We start from the raw sequence: 18,779 nt of genomic DNA on the forward strand, positions 1-18,779 counted from the left end.
CAGTGTGAAGTCCTCGAATATGGTTATATGCCTTGCTTTGTGGAAAAATGCACCGACATTATATACATTCCTCAGTACGTAAGAGAGTATGGTAGAGGAAATGACGTCAAGCGTTGAAAAATCAAGTGTTATAACAAAACAATATTAATGTAAACCTTCTTGGTGTAATGTCCATCAATAAAATGATCAAAGGTTAAGTTGAGGGCTAAATGGACAGTTTTCACCTCTTATTTTTATTCTTAGAAATTAGAGCGTTGGTTCTTGAACTTGGCCTAATTGGAGCATTGGTCCCGAACTAAAAATTTGCGATGTTCATCCTTGAACTTGTCGCAACGTGGGGTGGAGCGAACTTGTCCAAAATAAAAGGTTTTAAAGAGCGGGTTACCTAAAAGGACCATTGCTTTATGTTGGGACAATTTCAAGGACTAATACAGACAGGAATTAATTCAGCTACTAAGGATCCAATTGGACCAAAGTTTAAAGACCAATGTTGAAGGCTAATTTTATTCCATATATCAAGAACCACGACATAGTTACTCTTTCACTCGACCGAAAAGGCAATGCCGGCATCATCCATTGAAGAGTTCTTGCAAACATGGTGTACATATGGTACCTGAAACAATGTGAGAAATACAAATAGGATACAAAACAATTGAAGTTAACAAGTAACCATGCTTTGGAATACATGTCGTTAGGAAGACATCAGAGGTAGCTTCAACTTGACATAAAAATTGAGATAATTCAACATTCATTTAGGAAGACATCAGAGGTAGCTTCAACTTGACATAAAAATTGAGATAATTCAACATTCATTCCATTTGCATGTTGATTAAACACTTACATTTGATAAGAATTTAGTTTTAGTTTCGGGATATAGTGAATTTATGTTGAAGAATCTGGAAATAAGGGAGGACGAACTGAGATTTTTAGGCTGTAGCTTCTAGTTTTCATTTGTGTACCCTTCCCACTTCCTTTCCATCACTCTTCCCCAACCTTTGCTTGGCCCACTTTTCTCTGTTGTATTTTCTCTTTATTGTTCATTTAAAAGTGAATTAAAATTAAAAACAAAACTGCTATCAAATCGGCGTTAAGCCTTCAATACAATGTATCATCATTTCAACACACTAATGTCAAGATCATCTATACAAAAAATTTCTTCAATATTGAGGCCATTTAACTATTCATATGCGTTGAATAAGTAAAAAAAATTTCATTATTTTGATGAATTGTCAATTTGTTGGATATAAAGGAAGGAAAGTTGAATATCTATAAACTGGCTAGAGTAAGGGAAAGAAAGAAAAGAGACTGAACCAAGTAAACGCGCATTAAGGAGAGAATGGAAATGTTCTAGCTATAGAGAACACGAATAAATACATATGGAGAGCTTATTTTTAGGGTTGGTTTGGTATGGGATACTAAACCGAAAATCATATTCCAATTCCCAAATCGAAATTTTCAGGAATCCCAATTTCAAGATCAATCCCAAACCAAATTTTCGAGAATCCCAAAATAGTTTCGGGATTTCGGGACAAATCGGGATTAAATTTTGATTTTGGGCTTTTGGGCTATTGAGCTGAAACTTGACATATTGGGCTTTTGAGCTAAAGTTTAGCCTTTTATATTGAAATTGTCAGCCCAATTTTGTTAATACCAATCTGTCATACATACAAATATGTCATGTGTGTTTGTGCAATCTATTTTGAGCCACCAATGCAATCTATTTTGAGCCTTTAACTTCATACATACCAATCTATGCAATCATAGATTTATAACCCTAATTGAAATATGAAATTATGAATTGTTCTTCAAATATATTCTACTACACATGCATGCAAGAAAAATAAATTAAGTAACAAACCAAAAAGAAAAAAAAATTAGTTACAAGCCAAAGTTTCAAAATAAATTAAGTTACAAACTAAAAGCAAAAAGAAAAGTTAAAGTTTTACGAAGATTGTTGGCCTCTTCAGCCCCTTGATCTTGTTGATGGTTATGGTTGCTCCCTTCTTGTTGGTACTATTTCCCTTGATGTTGATGGTTGAGCCATTCCCCTTAAAATGGGTGCTCGTGGAGTAGTGATTGATTTTGACATTGTTGAACTTCAACTTGAGGTGGTCGAGGAGGTGGAGGTGGCATTTCATTTCCTTGTGTTGTATTCTCCTCACCTCCCAAATTAGCCGTGCCTAAAATAATAAACCACAAATCATTTAGATTGAATTATAGAAAAAGATAATAAATACTAAGAAAATAAAAGAGGAAATTAAATTATTTACTTACTTTTTTCTAAGTGTTCAAGTCCTTTGTAGAAATTGAATTCGCCAAGTGTAGGCTCCTTGTAGAAACAAAATTCATTTCCTCTAAGCCAATCACTGGTACACACTAAAGCCTCAACCGTTTTAGGTGTTAAGGAAGCTCTAAAAGGATCAACAACTCTCCCACCAAGACTAAAGGTATTCTCACTAGCAACAATGCTACTAGGAAGGGCCAATACATCCTTAGCAACTTTACTAAGAGTTGGATATGCACCACTATTTCCTGTCCACCAATCCAAAAGATTGAAACCCTCATATGTTAGGCTTTGATGTGGATCATTGAAGTACATATCCACTTCATTGGCTACCTCATTAATGACATGTGGCACAAATCAAGCAAAGGAAATATAAAATCTTCCTAAAACTTGGCACAAGGGAGAAAACTCCCTTAAATTTGGCAAAAGGGTCCAAATTTATCTTAAAACCGGAAAGAAAGTTAAAGCATCTTCATAAAACAAGCAAGAATTGAATATTGCTCACAAAATAGGCAATAAGGGCTCTTAAATTCAGCCAAGCAAGGGAATTAAGACACAAAACATGCCTAAATTCTCCCATGGATGAATTAGGACATAAATCAAAGCCAAATCCACCCAAAGGCAAGCCTTGAGAAGCCTATAATTACGAGGTCCTCCCACAAGCATAGAGGTCGAAAAATCTCTACACAGAAGAACCTTTGCCAAACCTTTGAAAACTAATATGCTGCCAAAGCTTTCTTCAAAGAACATTCAACCAAAGCCGAAGCTTTCTCTCGACCAAAGCTGAAACACTTCCTTGAAGAATCAACAAGCCCTCGTGCCGATTCCTTCAAGACTTTGTTGCAAGCTTATAAACTTGTAGGAACGTTCGTTTCAAGATCAAGTCACCAAGACCCTTGAAGCAACGAAATCCCGCATCAAACACTACCTTTTGCCGCACCTTTGAGGTGAAGATCATCCATGCGTTGTTTTCAAGCTCAAAACTTGAAGCAATCGTTCAACCGTTCGTCCCAGATCAAGTCATCGAGACCCTTGGATCAACAACCTAAGCATCTACATCAAATTTGAAGACTAAATCAGAGGAAAAGTTGTAAACAAAGATTGTAACCTACAAATTCAAATTAATACAAATCTACTTTGTACACATGTTTTCATTTCATTCGATATAGAATTTTTGTGTTCACCAATTTGGCACACTCGATGGGACATCTCTGCCTCTCATCTTTGTCTTCAAACCCGCAAAAAGAATAAATGGCATTAAGAAAAGATCAAGTTGTTCCCGCTACCAACGCAAAGAACAAGGGCATCCTTGCCGCAAGTGGTGGCACTTTAGGCATCAGAACCCAAAGCAAGGCAAGAACTCTCTATGCCATGCCTACCACTCATCCATCAACACTGCCGAAGGAGCAAGAGCACCCGAGGCACTGATAGGAGCATATTTATGCGACTTAGTTAGCTTGTTATTGTGCATTTATGTTGTTATTTCTTAGTTGATTTAGTATTTCAAGCCATTTTTGTGTGGTTGTAGGTACAAAGGGTTAAAAAGGCAAAGAAGTGCATTTTGGTGCCTTTTGGAGCAGTTTTGGGCATGGAATGGATATCACATGCATGGAGCAAAGTGGTTGGACGAAATTAAAGATCTAAAGAAGCTAAGAATGTGCCAATGAGAGGAAGAAAATAAATTGAGGACCAAGGAAGACAAGGAAACCATTAAGAATGAAGAAAGACTAGTCAAACTTGCCTTATCTTGTCGTGACCTTTCCTAATCCTAAATTACCAAAGATTCAGTCACACGAAGGGTTCCTAAATACTTTGGGACATTTCATTACATGTTCTACAAGTTCTAAAGCTGCCCTAAAAGTTCAAGCCTACCATCCTTCACCATTTCTCTTCCTTACCATGCAAGGGAGCCATCATTTTCCTATTTTCTGCCATAAATCACTCCAATTTCCACCCATGCCATGCACATTCATCCATGTTCCCTCCTTGCACTCATTTGCTGCACCATTCCACTTCCTTTCCTTTGTCTACCATGTGCACAATATCCTATCACCTTCTTGCTGAAGGAAATTTTGTGAAAAACAAGTTCATTTAAGCAACATCTATAGCATGCAATTAACAATTAAAAGGCGGAATCATGCTTGTATGCACTTAAAAACAAAACATTAACCATGAAATTCAAAGCCTAGTAGATTGGTTAACCTTGACTCAACTTAAAACAACATTTGTTAGTTGAGAAATTATACCTTTGTAGATTCCTCTTTGCATAAGCAAAGGCTAATCACCCAAAGAGAGGGCCTTCATTCCTTGCATCTTAGATCTATGGATTTGGATGGATGAAATGGTTCTCCAAGTTCTCAAAATTGAGAACCTCTAAGTCTCCACACCAAGGAAAGATTGATCAAGAAATGAGTGACCTTCGAGGAGAAAGATTACTAGCTAATCCCCTCCAAGGGGGCCGGCCTCTTTAGAGAGAAAGGAGAGCTTTGTGTTCTCTCCAATTTCTTAAAAGAAAACCCTAAATGAATTTTGGCTATAAAGTTATATTTATACCTTAATTCATTGGAGTGGCAAACTTGTAAATAAGTCCAAAACCCACTCCTTTAACTAAATGGCCGGCCATAGGGTTTCATTGGGCTTTTAAGGCCTTTGTGAATTATTTGTCATTAAGTTGTCATACAACTTAAGTCAATGGGCTTGACGTTCAAAGCCCATTGGGCCTTGAGGCCCAAAAATAACCCGTGGTCTTTTAACGAACTTGATTCGTTTGATTAATTAACATATTAATTAATCATTGCCATAAATAATTAAACCATTTAATTATTCTTACTCATCTCCATTGTTTCTTCAATCTCTGCCTTACACGGTGTACGATCCATTAGGTTCCTTTTAGCGAGGCAGTGGGCGATTAAAACCATTTCAAATCGATTGTGAATTGAAACTTACTTTCAATTCTCCCTTTAGTGATTATACACGTTTAGGGCTTCCACAAACCATGAGTGACACCTAGCAACATATCATGGTTACCCAAGCTAATCAGAAGAGGTGGAGGACCTATTCAGTTTAGGATTACAATGCAATACGGTCTTTCTCTAATACAATACTCTTGACCACATTGTTTGGATTGATAGTTTATTCATGTCTACTATCCAATGTGATACATGTGCTTATATGATTACCTTGAATGAGATTTGGAACGACTTCCTAAATCTCATTCATACTCTGGCCAGAGATTCTTAATCATATCATAGAGTATTCTCCCTCAAACGGTTTGAAGGTTAGAGAACCCTTGTTGCGCATTCACTCGCCTCCATGGCCAAGTGGCTTAACCCCAACTATGCCGTGGACACCCTCGAATGGAGTGACTTTAACACAATCAAAGATCAAGGACTTAACCACAAGACAACTATGATGCCTCAGGTCAAAGGACTACTTTGCATTATCCCAACCATGAGTTCTCATGTGACATGAGTATGAGAACTCCTCGTTGATCATGTTCAGTGGACTCATTCGCTATTAAGCACCTACATGCTTGTCTTGGTGTCAATCACACCAATGACTCGAGACTAGTCACTCTCACTAAGAGAAGACATAGCATGTACTGATCTTAACGGACTGTCAATGCTCAATTGGCAATCCTATGATCAGGAACATTTAGGATATGTATACGAAAGAGAATTGTCTCATTAATCAAACTTGTTTAAATCACATTCTCCTAATTACATATTTCTTGGACTTATCGTTTAAGCATATAACATTTATATGAGACGACTCAAACAATAACCTTTTGCCTTTTATATTTAAACTAGATTAGTTTAACATGTGAAATGTCCGTAAAGTATCATCATATGATTGGTTTTAGGGCACATTTCCAACACTTGCACTCATTGATGCACCACTTACTTACCTTTCCACCCATGCCATACATAATCACCCTTGTCCCCTTCATGCACCAGATTTCTTACACTCATTTCATGCACTATTACACTCACTCTCCCTCCTTGCCGTGTACCAACCTTGTCCCCTTCACCCATAAGATTTCATACAATTTTTTCGTCCACTACATGCACTCATTGATGCACCATCCACCACCTTTGGAATCCCATGTCGTGCATCATGACTCAACCTGCACCTTTGACTTATTTATGCACCATTCCACCTCCCTTTCCTTTCTCTACCATGTGCACAATTATTCATGTTCCCTACTTGCATTCATAGCTGCAACACCACTCCATTTTACCCCCCATGCTTTGCATCATCACTTCACTTTCACCTTTGAATCATTTCAACACCACTTCATGCACTCATTGCTACAACACCACTCCATTTTACCCCCCATGCTTTGCATCATTACTTCATTTTCACCCTTGAATCATTGCACACACCACCATTTTCCACTCCATTGCCATGCACTTCCTCTATAAAAGGAAGTGTGTGTGGCAGCCATAGAGTTTAGTTTTTGCTTGATCATTCATCCCCAGTTCAATACAACCTTCATCCATAAACATCCATTCATTCTCTCAAACACTTCCATACAAATCACCATCCAAACCTTACACCTAACCTTGTGCCGTGAATGAAGAAAGAAGGAAGGACTCTTGGATATTCAAGCTTGATTGTTGAAGCATTCTAGGTGTAACTCGTTCTTTATTTACTATGTTTAAATTTATTATCTTTCGTTTTGTTGTGAACATGAGTGGCTAAACCCCTCTTGGCTAGGGGTGATTTCAAAGCCATGATTATGTGTGCAATATGATTTGATAAATTCCAGTTATGAACTCTTGAATCGTGAATGCAATTGCCTTAACTATTTGATTGATAACTTATTTGTATTTGTTGATTAAGGGTCGACACTTAATTGGCATGCGTAAATCTGATGCTAAAATATAAGAAAGTTTCACATAATCGTTACAAACTTATATTCATAAGTAGTGGAGGTCGCTTATAAACGATCGTGTTAAGTTTAATTCTAGCATGAGTGACATGATGTCATAGTTGCAAGTGCTTTGTCAATGCTTATGATTGTCGTTAAATGTAATGATCTTTGATTGTATCTCTATTATGATGTCATGTACAGACCTTTTGAAGAATGTTTTGGGTTGTGGAATGATGTCATCCAATCCAATAAAACAAGGAAAATCTAAGGGTTAACTAGTGATGTCACGGTTAATTTGGGGCATTGTCGTTCATAATTCAATGATGTAGTAAATGGAAATCGAGTTGTTTGCATACATATCATGTGTGGAGAAAAAGCCTCTAGCTATCCCATCATCCATCTCTAAATTCCTAAATTTATTTTCAAACCTGTTTTTAAGTTATAATTTGTTTTGTTATTCTAAGTTCGTCCAAATCAAAACCCCCGGTACTTTCTTGTTTCAAATTGTTTTAAACCTGTTTTAGTCTGTGTTTTTAAGTGTTTTGATTCAAGTAAAAGTCAATTTTTGTCCAAAGTCATTCCTAGTGTCTAGTTTAAGTTTATTTGGTTGTTGGTTGTTTTAAGCTGTTTTGAGTATTTTAAGTTTGCTTTGAGTCTTGTGAATCTTGTTAAGTGTTTTTAGGTTTAGTTTTATGTTTTTGAGTCAGTTTAGAGGTTACTAGCAAGCCCTCCTAATCCCCGGTCCAGAACGGTCCCTACTTATACATATACTACAATTGTCAAAAGAGGGTAATTTGTGTGTTAAGTGAATTTTCACATCAAGTTTTTGGCGCCGTTGCCGGGGATTAGCAATTTTGCTAATCCCTTTTATTTCTTTTTGTTTATTTTCATGTGTTTTTGTTCCTAGTTGTTGACTTTACTTGTTTTCTTGTTTTAGGTGGTTTATAATTTGAAATTCTCAACCTGTTCATAAGCACATCCTTGACTTTGATGACGATTTTGAACGAACTTTGAGACGAGGAAGGAATCAACAAGAACCCCAACCACCTCAACCTACACCAGATCTTGAAGAAGACAAAGTAGAAGAGCTAGAGGAGGCCACAACAAGAACCCCAACCACCTCAACCTGCACCAGATCTTAAAGATTAGTTGTATGAACTAGCCCCCGGAACTGTCACATCATGGGAGAGTATGAAACGAGCATTTTTAGAGAAGTTTTTCCCAACTTCTCGAGTCATTCTACTACGCAAAAGGATTAGTGGCATTTAGCAAAACCAAGGTGAATCCTTTCCCACTTATTATGAACATTTTAAAACCCTTGTTGCTTCATGTCAACAACACTAAATGAAGGAGGAGCTTCTTCTTCAATATTTCTACGAAGGGTTTCTACCAATTGAACGCCAAATGCTAGAGGCCTCAGCGGGATGAGCTTTGGTGGACAAAACACCCATGGCTGCCAAGACCTTAATTGCTAACCGAGCATTGAATGCTCAACAATGTGAATGTGTTGGTCAAAGAGACAACCCACGGCAGCAACAAGTTAATGAGGTAAATGCTGTTTCCAAACTTCAAAATCAAATGGCTAACCTTACTACTCTTTTTTCTCAGGTGGTTGAAATACCAAAGGTACAAATGTGGCTGCTTTTGGCGTGTGCTCAATGAATGGACATCTCATGGATAAGTGCCCTCAATTGATCAAGAACGGAGGGTGGGAATCTGCCAACGTCGTGGGTTTTGGGAGTCAAAACCAACCAAGGAATGATCCGTTCTCGAATACATACAATCCAGGTTGGAAAGATCATCCAAATTTCAAATTGAGGGAGCCCCAAGAAACCCAACAACAAAGTGCATTCAGACAGCAACCTCCGGGATTCTACCAAAGGTCGTATGCACCAACACAATCCCAAACACAATCTGCCCAAAATAACTCAGGTTCTTCTTTTGATAATGCTCAAGTTATTCAGTTATTAACTACGTTGGCGAATGGTCAGGAAAATCAAGCCAAAGATATGCACAATTACGCCAAGGAAGTGTAAAATCAAGCTCGAGAGGTGACTGAATTGAAGAGACAAGTGGGACAAATGGCTGAATTCATGGGGCAATTTAGTAGAGAACAAGGTAAGTTACCTCGTTCGACGGATGTGAATCCAAAGGGAGGCTTTGAATCTGCCAAAGCCATCACCTTGCGAAGTGGAAAAGAAGTTAGATCTGATCCTAACCTATCTAAATCCAATAAAAAAGAGGACGGAAATATGCAATCTGAGGAGAAGGAACAAGGCTTGCCCACGACAAGGATTGAGCAATCTTTGCCGCAGCCACCTACACACCCTAATTCGACCACCAAAGGTAAGTTGGGTTCAAATTACATGACTTCTAATTCCATTCCACCCAATGCACCCTTTCCTTATAGGTTTGTGGAATCAAAGAAGGATGAGAGTGACAAAGACATCCTTGACACATCCAGAAAGGTGCAAGTCAACATTCCACTTCTAGATGCAATTAAACAAGTCCCCAAGTATGCTAAGTTCCTGAAGGAGCTGTGCACTACAAGGAATAGGGATTCGAACAAAGAGCTGGTAAGGGTAAGTGAGAATGGCTCAACCGTGTTGCAACGAAAATTACCTTCTAAGTGCAAAGATCCCAGCAGTTTTACAATTCCTTGTGTTATAGGAAATACTCGCTTTGAATCTGCCATGTTAGATCTAGGTGCATCAATAAATGTCGTGCCTTATTCAATATATGCATCTATGAACTTGGGAGAATTAAAAAATGATGGAGTGATCATTCAATTGGCTGATAGATCTAATGCGTATCCAAAAGGTGTTTTGGAGGATGTTTTAGTGCAGGTGAATCGCCTAGTCTTCCCGGCAGACTTCTACGTGCTTGAAATGGAAGACTCGAACCATTCCCTTCAATTACCACCTTACTTGGCCGACCATTCATGAAGACTGCCCGTACAAAGATAAATATTTTCAATAGAACATTGACCATGGAATTTGATGGGGAAGGTATTGATTTCCAAATTTCTGATAGCCATTGGGTCTCTCCGGTCCAAGTTGTTCCTAAGAAGTGTGGAGTCACTGTGGTAAAAAATGAAGATAATGAGCTTGTGCCCACCCAAATCTAAACCGGATGGAAAGTTTGTATTGACTATCAGAAGCTCAACGCTACAACAAGAAAATATCACTTCCCGCTGCCGTTTATTGATCAAATGCTTGAAAGGTTAGCCAGTCATTCTTTTTATTATTTTCTTGATGGCTATTCGGGTTATAATCAGATTGTGATAGCTCCCGATGACCAAGAAAGACTACCTTCACATGTCCCTTTGGTACCTTTGCTTATCGACGCATGCCATTTAGGCTATGCAACGCACCAGCCACATTCTAAAGGTGTATGGTAAGTATTTTCTTAGAATTTGTGGAAAAGATCATTGAAGTGTTATGGATGACTTTAGTGTTTTTGGTGACTCATTTGATGCATGCTTGAATAATCTTACTTTGATCTTATAATGATGCATCAAAACTAATATTGTCTTGAATTGGGAAAAGTGTCATTTTATGGTAAAACAAGGTATAGTTTTGGGGCATATCATATCAGAAAAAGGGATTGAGGTTGATAAATCCAAAATAGATCTTGTACGTCACTTACCCTCTCCCACTTCGGTGAGGGAGGTTCGTTCTTTTCTTGGCCATGTAGGATTTTATAAGAGATTCATCAAGGATTTCTCAAAAATTGCCCAACCCCTTTGTCGTTTACTGCAAAAGGAAGTAGCCTTCGAGTTCAACAAGGAGTGTGAGACCGCTTTCAAAACCATCAAGGACATGTTGACTTCAGCCCCCATCATCATGCCACCAGATTGGAGCCTTCAATTTGAGTTAATGTGTGATGCATCCGACTATGCCATTGGTGCTGTTTTAGGCCAAATGAGGAACAAATAGCCCCACGTCATCCACTACACTTCCCGAACCCTAAATGATGCTCAATTGAATTATTCTACCACTGAGAAAGAACTTCTTGCAGTTGTCTTTGCTTTAGATAAATTTTGTTCATACTTACTTGGCACTAAAGTGATTGTATATTCTGACTATGCAGCGTTGAAGCATCTTCTCACCAAGAAGGAGGCCAAACCAAGGCTGATTCGTTGGATGCTCCTACTTCAAGAGTTCAACATTGAAATAAGAGACAAAAAGGGGAATGAACCACCTCAGCCGTTTGGTGCACGAAGAGGACTCCTTACCCATTCTAGAGACATTCCCTGACGAGCAATTGCTGTCCCTAGAGGTAAGTGAGCCCTGGTATGCTGATTTGGTCAATTATTTGGTCACAAAACAAGTTCCTAGCACTCTAGATAAATACAAGCGTGATAAACTCATAAATGATGCACGATTTTATGTGTGGGATGATCCATACTTATGGAAGTATTGTCCTGACCATATTATTCGTTGATGTGTGCACAATTCTAAGTTTAATTCAATTCTTGCATTCTACCATAGTTATGTATGTGGGGGTCATTTTGGCACCCAAAGGACGGCCCTTAAGGTTTTAGAGAGTGGTTTCTATTGGCCTACATTGTTTAAGGATGCTAGAACATTTTGCATAACTTGTGATAGATGCCAAATAATAGGTACAATAGGTGCCAAGGACCAAATGCCGCAAACCCCCATCTTTAATATGAAGATCTTTGATGTATAGGGTATGGATTTCATGGGACCCTTTCCGCCCTCATATGGTTTTACTTATATTTTGCTAGCCGTTGATTATGTGTCGAAATGGGTGGAAGCCAAAGCCACCCGTACTAACGATTCTAGAGTGGTGGTAGATTTTATCAAGGCTAACATCTTTTCCAGATTTGGCATGCCGAGGGTGTTCGTAAGCGATGGAGGCTCCCATTTTTGCAATCGCACCATTGAGGCGCTGTTTAAAAAGTACAATGTCAAGCATCGGGTTTCCATGCCATACCACCCTCAAACAAGTGGCCAAGCCGAAGTTTCGAATAGAGAAATAAAGTAAATCTTAGAGAAGACTGTTGGGCCAACCTGGAAGGATTGGAGTTTGCGTTTAGATGATGCACTGTGGGCATATCACACTGCCTACAAAACACCTCTAGGGATGTCTCCATTTCGACTCATCTATGGCAAGCCGTGTCACCTACTTGTGGAACTGGAGCACAAGGCGCATTGGGCTATGAAAACATTCAATTTGGACTTAGATGCTACTGGGATGAATAGGAAGCTCCAATTGAATGAACTTGAGGAGATACGGAATGAAGGCTATGAGAATGCACGAATTTACAAGGAGAAAACAAAGGCGTTTCATGACAAAATGATTTGGGGAAAAACATTCTCAATTGGATAGAAATTGCTATTATTCAATTCCCGTCTACGATTGTTCCCTGGTAAGTTACGTTCTAAGTGGATTGGACCATTTGTTGTCACTAATGTTTTCCCCATGGTGCAGTCCAAGTTAAAAACTTAAGGAACAGGGACGAATTCAAAGTGAACGGGCATCGTCTAAAGCTATACTATGAGAGTGATGTGGGGCAGATTGTGGAAGAAATCCCACTCAGTGCTGTGGGCCTTATCCAAGCTTAGAAGGAAGTTTCGTCCGGCTGCAAGACGTTAAAGCAAGCGCTTCTTGGGAGGCAACCCATGTATTCAAATAAGGAAGATCTTTGAATTGCTCCACGATTAGTTTTGTGTTCCTAAAAACCTTCCCTTTTCTGCATTTTTATTTTGCCATGATTGTCATTTTTATTTGTTGCTTGTTTAATTGTTTTTGGTGTGGGTTTATTTTTGAAACATTTATAGGTATGCAAGGTATTTTTACATTACAATTCGTGGAAAAGGAACATTAGGTAGAAAGGTAGAAAATTACAAGAAAGTGCAAACAAGCAGGAATGAGCCTTCATTGGTCAGGTGGTGCCTTAGCATTCGACGAACCTCTAGAAAGACGAAGCACCAGAGATTGATTTTTCAGAGCCTCAACACTTGGTGAAGCGCCAGATGACGAAGGCAGAAATTGCCGCTGAAGTAATGCAACAAACCTTTGATGATCACTCTGAATCCGAACCTCGGACTCCTGCAGCTGGTCAAGCTTCCTCTTCATACTTGTTGAGTAATTAGTGGCGAGCATGTGCAACTTTTTATTCTCGTGCCTAAGCACTCTAACCTCTTGCCGAAGACTGGCTACCTCAGCTATCAACGACTCAACCTGACGAGATCGAGCAAGAAGGCATTGACCCATGTTTGATATTGAGTCTGCACATCGGACGCTGTAGGCCAGAGAGTCCTGAACAGCCAACTCGTCGGACCGTCTGGAAAGTATCCTAGTGTCTCTAGGAGTAAGAAGATTTATGGCCACCACCGAAGCAATTGTATCGTTCATCGTTATAGAATCCCCAACTATAAGAGGACCATTGGGGGATACGAATGACGGATGCCAAATGTTATCTGGAGAAGACATGTCAATATCTTCCCCGACATTCAAGTTAATACGACGGTCAGATGGGCAAGACATTTTCCTAAGGTGTTGAAGAAGAGGTCAAACAAATCAAGATTTCAGAAGTGTAAGAAGGGAATTTCTACAGGTGGTAATTCAAGAATGCTTTGAAATATAATGCGTGCCTCTATAAAAAACAGCACTCGACGGAGCTTTAGAAATCGAAGAGGCGCCCGCTCAAAAATCGAAGAGACGCCTCTTTCTTAAAAGCTGGGCTGCTAAGAGACCACAGGCCGATCTCAGAAATCGAAGAGGCACTTGCTTTTTCAGATGTGTCATCACCTGTCACATGCACACTCAGCTTTGCGAAAATCACGGATAATTTGTCGAAGCGCCGATCTTAGATATCGAAGAGGCGCCTACTTTTTCCAGACGTGTCAGCACCTGTCACATGCACACTTAGCTTTTCAGAAATCACAGGCAGTTTGTCGAAGCACCGATCTCAGAAATCGAAGAGGCACTTGTTTTTCAGACGTTTCATCACCTGTCACATGCACACTCAGTCTTACGGAAATTTCGGGCAATCGGTCGAAGATTTCTGGTGAAGTAGAAAGCACGTGAAGTTTATTGTTCAATCATCCAATGGTTGCCAACAAGAGTGAAAGAATAGTACCTGTTATTAATTCATATAAATGTCAACCTTCACCCTCCATAGCAAGGCAGATATACATAACCTCTCTTCATCTTCGAGAATGCCTTCCCAAAGAAACCTTTCGAGCCACTCATGGTTCCTTATTCCCTGGGGTACCTCTGCAAACAACTCATCAAAAGCAAAAGTATTTCATATCATGAAGGTTGAAAGTAAGAGTATCTCATATCATGCTTTCTCCCTGTCCTTCTCCTTGTCTTTGTTTTCACCTATGGAACAAGGAGAAAGAAAGCAATCAGCCAGCACTTGGTATCAATCTTCCGATCTGCAACCAACTGCTTGGAACACATTCCCGATTGCTTACCTAGAATTGCTCTCGAGTACTCATATTCAACATCTTATGCTTCCTGAAAAGATACCACATCTGCCTGGAGAACAGATAAGGGAAGTGAAAATGATACCTCGAAGCATGTGGAGACAATGTGCTAATTCATCCTCAGCTAGGGACAAGGAGAAAGAAAGCAAATGGTCGACACTTGGAAAGATTGAAAAAGGAAACAGACCATCATCTCTACCTCGTGCCTGCCTGCCATGCAGAAGAAACAAGCATAGAAGAATGCAGACTGCACAATCAAATCAACCCAGCAAAAGGAGTCTGATTTGAAACCAAGGAACTCTCATATTCCTCGCTCAGAATTCCAAACCAGTTCGAGATCAAAGTTGTGGAAAGTCAACAAGATCATCTATCTCCATAACCAAATTTGCGTTCTTAAACTCTACTCTGTCTTATTTTTACTTTGCCATACTTGTCATGTTTTATTAGTTAGATCAAAGTTGTGGAAAGTCAACAAGATCATCTATCTCCATAACCAGATTTGCATTCTTAAACTCTACTCTGTCTTGTTTTTACTTTGCCATACTTGTCATGTTTTATTAGTTATGTTATTTGCTTGTTTGAGTGTAAGTCTATGCTTGCAACATTGAGGACAATGTTTGATTTAAGTGTGGGGGGGTAAAAAAGTGTTTTTATGCAATTTCGTCGGTTTTATTCACCTATCACTTACAATGTTGTTTTTCACTGTTTTTAAGTGTTTGTAGTGTGTTTTGACATAAAAATTCGAAAATTTGATAAAAATTTGAAAAATTGTTTTGAAAAAGCCAAATTGAGTTGTTTTTGTTTGTTTGTGTCTTAAGGTACCTTCCAACACAATAATGAGGATTTGGTTTTTAAGTGCATGACTATTAAAGAAAGTTACAAACATGGATGGAAGTTTGATATACTCTTTGGTTTATGCTTGGTTGTAGTTATAGTTTATGAATTCACATGCAATCACAAAAGAAAAAAAAATCAGTTGTTGTAATATGCTTGAAGGAAGGAACTCAAACTAACGCTACATCCCTGAGAGACTTATTTGGAGAGTTATTAATCTATGCAGTCTTGTTTTCTAATGTCGTTGCATGATCTCATTATTCTTTGCTTAGTTGCTACTTAGAATGCATTTCATCATTATAGATCTAAATACTAGAACTCATGCCCATTTCATTCAAAGCATGACATTGATTTGCATAACACATATTCAAGATGAAGTTGTTTAGTGAACCAAAGCAAAATTGCCGAATCCACCTTTGTCATTTGTTTTGTAGGTTTTAACCCCTTTGAGCTTTATTTAGCCTACTTTCTTTGTTAACCACATTATTCCTACCTAGCCTAGATTAGGACTTTCCATACCCTTGTTCTTGAAGTATAGTGGAGCATGAATTAGAAGGAATTCCTTTTTGGTAACATTATTGCAGAAAACAAGTATGGGGGAAATGTTTCAAAGTGTATGTTTTGTGTGCCATAGGGCACAGCAATAAATAAATTAAAAAAAAGAGTTGAAAAGTATAGAAAAGAAAGAGAAAGAGTTGAAAATAAGTGAGAATGAACTCAGTGTTGATTGTTGAAGAAAGGGTCCAAAAATTGGAATTTGACCCTAAGTGTTGCATGAACTTCCCCTTTGTGTTTAAGTAGATTTTTACATACAAAAAGTGAACTCTAAGTGTCAAAATATTACTTTGCTCACTATTGCTTTAAGAACGTTTGTTTACCTTTACCTTTCTTTGTTAGCCAACACCCTTAACCCCGTTACAACCTTTGACTTCCATCTTGAGTGTTGTGTGTTTCAATATGTGGAGTTTGAAATTGGTATGAGCATATGATATCATTGGTTCTCACTTCTACGTAGTAGCATTCCATTCATGAGATCATATATATACATGAATTAATAATTCCAGAAATTGCTTCTTTGTTGAAACACATATGTGAGTACTAGTTTTCATGTTTACATCAATCTTCTCACATATAACTAGTATAGGGAATGTAGTTAGAAATTCTTGTGTGAAAATAAGAGTGTATCTAGTAAGGAATTGAGGGAATTCTCTAAGGCATGTTACTACAAAATGTTGTGTTAATTGATTAAATGTGAGCTAGTGAATGGTGACTATGATTAAGTGTGCTCGAGGGTAAGGATTGCTTAGATCTATGTGAGTGGTGATCTTTGGCATGTCATGTTTCATTAAAAATCCCTGAGGCAAATGTTGGAAGGTCTAGGTTATGTTTTGTTTGTTTCATTTGTTATGTTTTGCTCGAGGACTAGCAAAAGCTAAGTGTGGGGGAATTTGATAGGAGCGTATTTATGCGACTTAGTTAGCTTGTTCTTGTGCATTTATGTTGTTATTTCTTAGTTGATTTAGTATTTCAAGCCATTTTTGTATGGTTGTAGGTACAAAGGGTTAAAAAGGCAGAGAAGTGCATTTTGGTGCCTTTTGGAGCAGTTTTGGGCATGGAATGGATATCACATGCATGGAGCAAAGTGGTTGGACGAAATTAAAGATCTAAAGAAGCTAGGAATGTGCCAAGGAGAGGAAGAAAATAAATTGAGGACCAAGGAAGACAAGGAAACCATTAAGAATGAGGAAAGACTAGTCAAACTTGCCTTATCTTGTCGTTACCTTTCCTAATCCTAAATTACCAAAGATTCAGTCACACGAAGGGTTCCTAAATACTTTGGGACATTTCATTACATGTTCTACAAATCCTAAACCTGCCCTAAAAGTCCAAGCCATACCATCCTTCACCATTTCTCTTCCTTGCCGTGCAAGGGAGCCATCCCTTTCCTATTTTCTGCCATAAATCACTCCAATTTCCACCCATGCCGTGCACATTCATCCATGTTCCCTCCTTGCACTCATTTGCTGCACCATTCCACTTCCTTTCCTTTATCTACCATGTGCACAATATCCTTTCACCTCCTTGCACTCATTGATGCACCATTTACTCACCTTTCCACCCATGCCATACATAATCACCCTTGTCCCCTTCATGCACCAAATTTCTTGCACTTATTTCATGCACCATTACACTCACTATCCCTCCTTGCCGTGTACCAACCTTGTCCCCTTCACCCATAAGATTTCATACAACTTTTACCTCCACTACATGCACTCATTATGCACCATCCACCGCCTTTGGAATCCCATGTCGTGCATCACGACTCAACCTGCACCTTTGACTCATTTTTGCACCATTCCACCTCCCTTTCCTTTCTCTACCATGTGCACAATCATTCATGTTCCCTTCTTGCATTCATAGCTGCAACACCATTCCATTTTACCCCCTATGCTTTGCATCATCACTTCACTTTCACCTTTGAATCATTTCAACACCACTCCATGCACTCATTGCTGCAACACCTTTCCATTTTACCCCCCATGCTTTGCATCATTACTTCATTTTCACCCTTGAATCATTGCACATACCACCATTTTCCCCTCCATTGCCGTGCACTTCCTCTATAAAAGGAAGTATGTGTGGCAGCCATAGAGTTCAGTTTTTCCTTGATCATTCATCCCCATTTCAATACAACCTTCATCCATAAACATCCATTTATTCTCTCAAACACTTCCATACAAATCACCATCCAAACCTTACACCTAACCTTGTGCCTTGAGTGAAGAAAGAAAGAAGGACTCTTGGATATTCAAGCTTGAGTGTTGAAGCATTCTAGGTGTAACTCGTTCTTTATTTACTATGTTTAAATTCATTATCTTTCGTTTTGTTGTGAACATGAGTGGCTAAACCCCTCTTGGCTAGGGGTGATTTCAAAGCCATGATTATGTGTGCAATATGATTTGATAAATTCCAGTTATGAACTTTTTAATCGTGAATGCAATTGGCTTAACTATTTGATTGATAACTTATTTGTATTTGTTGATTAAGGGTCGACACTTAATTGGCATGCATAAATCCGATGCTAGAATATAAGAAAGCTTCACATAATCGTTACAAACTTATATTCATAAGTAGTGGAGGTCGCTTATAAACAATCGCGTTAAGTTTAATTCTAGCATGAGTGACATGATGTCATAGTTGCAAGTGCTTTGTCAATGCTTATGATTTTCATTAAACGTAATGTTGTTTGATTTTATCTCTATTATGATGTCATGTAGGGAACTTTTGAAGAATGTTTTGGGTTGTCGAATGATGTCATCCA

The 18,779-nt window shown here is 38.6% G+C and overlaps 1 long non-coding RNA gene across 1 annotated transcript; it reads left to right on the plus strand.

The window, feature by feature from the left end:
- Nucleotides 1–6,798: 6,798 nt before the first annotated feature.
- On the plus strand, nucleotides 6,799–18,392 carry LOC126634043 (uncharacterized). The gene is made up of 2 exons (XR_007627166.1): nucleotides 6,799–6,917; nucleotides 18,294–18,392. It is a non-coding gene; the product is annotated as an uncharacterized LOC126634043 (long non-coding RNA).
- The last annotated feature ends 387 nt before the right edge of the window (nucleotides 18,393–18,779 follow it).

The sequence above is a fragment of the Malus sylvestris genome, chromosome 9 (genome assembly GCF_916048215.2).
Source record: "Malus sylvestris chromosome 9, drMalSylv7.2, whole genome shotgun sequence".
In the NCBI taxonomy this organism is placed as follows: Eukaryota; Viridiplantae; Streptophyta; class Magnoliopsida; order Rosales; family Rosaceae; genus Malus; species Malus sylvestris.